This window comes from Papaver somniferum, chromosome 7 (genome assembly GCF_003573695.1).
Source record: "Papaver somniferum cultivar HN1 chromosome 7, ASM357369v1, whole genome shotgun sequence".
Lineage (NCBI taxonomy): Eukaryota > Viridiplantae > Streptophyta > Magnoliopsida > Ranunculales > Papaveraceae > Papaver > Papaver somniferum.
In genome coordinates, this window is record NC_039364.1 from 249,353,397 (window position 1) to 249,357,095 (window position 3,699).

The following is a 3,699-nucleotide window of genomic DNA, read 5'->3' on the forward strand; positions in this document are numbered from 1 at the left end:
TAAATTTATTTGATATTAACCATATCAGTAAGTATTAGTGGTGGTTGTGATGGTGAGCAGTGGTGGGGATATTGGTGGTGGGTATTGGTGAGACTGGTGGAGTGTTGACGGTAATGTGGTGGTGGAAGAAATAATGGTAGTAGGGTGGGAAAAGTGGTCCTAAGGTATGTAAATTAAGCACTAATGGTGGTTGTGATGGTGGGTGGTGGTGGTGGATCGGCGATAGGGATAATGGTGGTGGGTATTGGTGAGACTGGTGGAGTGGTGACGATAATGTGGCGGTGGAAGAAGTAGTGGTAGTAGAGAAAGGTGTCCTAAGATAGGTAAATTATTTAGTCACCCTTGGTTATTTTTTCTTTGTTTTGTTTTAGTTTGATTTTAGTTTTCAAATTACTTTTTTTTCTTATTTTTTAGATTAAAACAATTTTTAAAGTCCATATTTTTCCAAAAAATATGTTGTGATTTTAAGATTTGCAGGGTAGGGGGCAGGAAGAAAATGGAACCTATAAAAAAAATTGACCAAACACAAGGCTACACGCGAATTAATTGTAGTAGATTCAGTTTCTCATATCTCTCTTTATTCCTTTTTTTTTCATGGTTTCTGTTTCTGTCATTATTTCTCCCCTACTTCATGGGATTATGCAAGGCTACGCGTGAATTAATTATAATCGATTCAGTTTCTCACATCTCTTTTTATTCCCATTTTTTTGTCATGATTTCTGTTTTTGTCATTTCTCCCCAACTTCGTGTATTATGCATGCTTGAGAAATAGTTCATGATAATAGGTAAAGAGACTAGAAAAGAAATAGCTCAAGAATTAAATATTATTATAAATTTTAGGAAAATGAATAAACACAAATCTATGTAAATTGAGAACCTAACAATTTATATCAAAGAGAAAAATTAAATTCTAATGCTAACAGATTTTGCAAGATTAATCTAATTGATTTTAAAGTAATTTTAGGTGTTTTTAGTTTTGTTACAAGTTTGGTGAATGACCTTTGATGATATTTTTTTGAAGTAGTGCAAGAAGTAACTACTGCCCATAGGATTTGCTCTAACTATTAACTATGTTTGTCCCAAAGGGTTTCTATGACTTACATACACAATATTAAAAGATTCGAGGATAATGACATGTTTATTAACCAACTCCTCAAAACATTTAGGCATGCATTGATCGGTTCGATTATTCTCAGATAATTACGACATGTATGAATCGATGGATACATTTGAAGCACATATCCCTTGCCCGTGCCGTTACGGCACGGGTTGAGACCTAGTATATTTATATAATAAGGAATGCAATCTTTTGAAAATCGTGGCTATAATGTTCATGAAATGATTCGAGTGAATCAAAATCGATTTTGCTTCAATTGTGTCTTGTATACTTCTATGAGAATATAAACAATTGAACAACTCTCTAACTAGTTTCATTTGAGTCATTTGAACTAGTTATGATAAAGATGAATCAGGTTAATATGAAAGTGCTCATATGGCTAACCATTGGTTAAATATTGTTGAACCAACTAAGTGTACACGTTTAGGTACGGTTACCTTTATCTAAATGATGGTACATTTCATTTGAGTATAACAAGCTAAGTTCGATCTAACAGTTGAAAGATATTAGCTTGAATCTAATCAGGTTTTCATCTTACGGTGAATATTGAATGCTTTGTTACCAAGGTAGCATTGATTGCAAACCCTGATTTGAAGACTATATAAAGGAGAACTCTAGCAACTGGGAAACCTAACCCCCATACCTCCTGTGTGATACTAGTTGCGACTAGAGTCGATTCTCCTTTAACCTTAGGTATTTCACGAAACCCTGTAGGTTAATGACTTAAAGACTTCATTGGGACTGTGAAGCCATACCCAACTATTTCTCTGTAGTTTCGTGTTCTGATCTTGCTGTTTTCTATCGTGATTGAGTACTATCTTCTTTAAGATTTACTCGAGATTTATTCTCTGATAGGCAAGACTGAAAAGTAGTCACAAACATTTTCGTCTCATCGTTTGTGATTCCACAATATCTTGTTTCGTTAATCGAATCTTATTGCGAGGTTATTGATAATACTAGGTTGTTCTTCGGGAATATAAGTCCGGTTTATCAATTGGTTCATGTCCACCTTGATTTATCAAAAGAAAGAACAAAACTCATAGGTTTATCTGTGGGAGACAGATTTATCTATTCAATAGACTTTTCTGTGTGATACAGGTTTGTTTATCAAGTCTTAAACTTTGGGTCGTAGAAACACTCAGTTGTGGGTGAGATCATCTAAGGAAATCAAGTGCGTAGAGTCCTGTTGGGATTCAGAGACGTAAGGAGCGCAACTGTACCTTGATCAGTGTGAGATTGATTAGGGCTCAACTACATTCCAGTCCGAAGTTAATTTGAAGTAGGCTAGTGTCTGTAGCGGCTTAATACAGTGTGGTGTTCAATTCTGGACTAGGTCCCGTGGGTTTTCTGCATTTGCGGTTTCCTCGTTAACAAAACTTCTTGTGTCTGTGTTATTTATTTTCCGCATTATATTTTGTTATATAATTTAAATATCATAGGTTGTGCGTTGAATCTATCAATTGGTAAATCCAACCTTTGGTTGTTGTTTGAAATTTATTGATCCTTGAACATTGGTCTTTGGTACCGTTCAAGTTATTTCTCTTATATTCAATCGGGCTCGCAAATTCCTATTGTTTGATTGTGGATTGAATTGATAAATTGAGATAAAACTATTGGATATACTTTTCTTGAGATTGAGTCTGACTGTCTAGTTGATTCTCTCGAAATTATATTGGAGTTTGTTCATACATATTGCTAAGAGAAATATTGGGTGTGGTTGTTAGACCCCCGCTTTTTCATACTTGATAAAAGTAAAAGTGATGGCAACTCTGTGGATGATCCTATTGAGATTGATTCATCAGATGAGGATCTTGGCAATTCAGTCTCTCTGATCACAAGACAGTTTAGAGATCTTTTTTTGAAGAGAAGTAAACGGTTTACCAGAGATAAACCCAGATCATCGGTTAAACCTCATGATCATGCCCCTCCTAAAAACAGGGACATTGTCGCCACTGAAGATGAGGATATGCCACAGTGCTTCAAGTGTAAAGGTTTTGGTCATTTTGCTAATGAGTGTCCAAATCGTAGAAAGTACACTGGAAACAAAGGTCTTGCTGCAACTCTTGATGAAATGTCTGATCATTATAATTCAAATGAAGATGCAAAATCAAGTGTTGCACTCTGTGGCGAAAATATTAATTTTGATAATTGTAGCAATACGTACATCAATCTTGATATTCTTTCTGGAGAAGCTTCTTCGACCACTTTGGAGGATAAAATGGATTTTACTCTATCTACTAAAAATTGTATCTCACATGTTTTAGGTACTTCAATTTGTCTAGCAGCATGCTCGGCTATGATACCTGAATCGTCCTCCACATTGACATGTTGTTATTGTACTTTTAAGGGTCATGAACTCTCAAAAAAATTTATGTACAAACATAAATTAGATATGCCAACAAACTTCAACGAAGAGCAAGTCGAGTAGCAAACAAACTTAAACTTGTTCTGAAGTCGAATCCATCTGAGGTATGTAAACTTAACTCATCTCCGAAGAAGTTAATTTCTGAATAAAAAGTTAGACCTCTACAGAAAAGAACTATGTCTAAACATTATACGGAAAATGGAAATGATAATTCCAT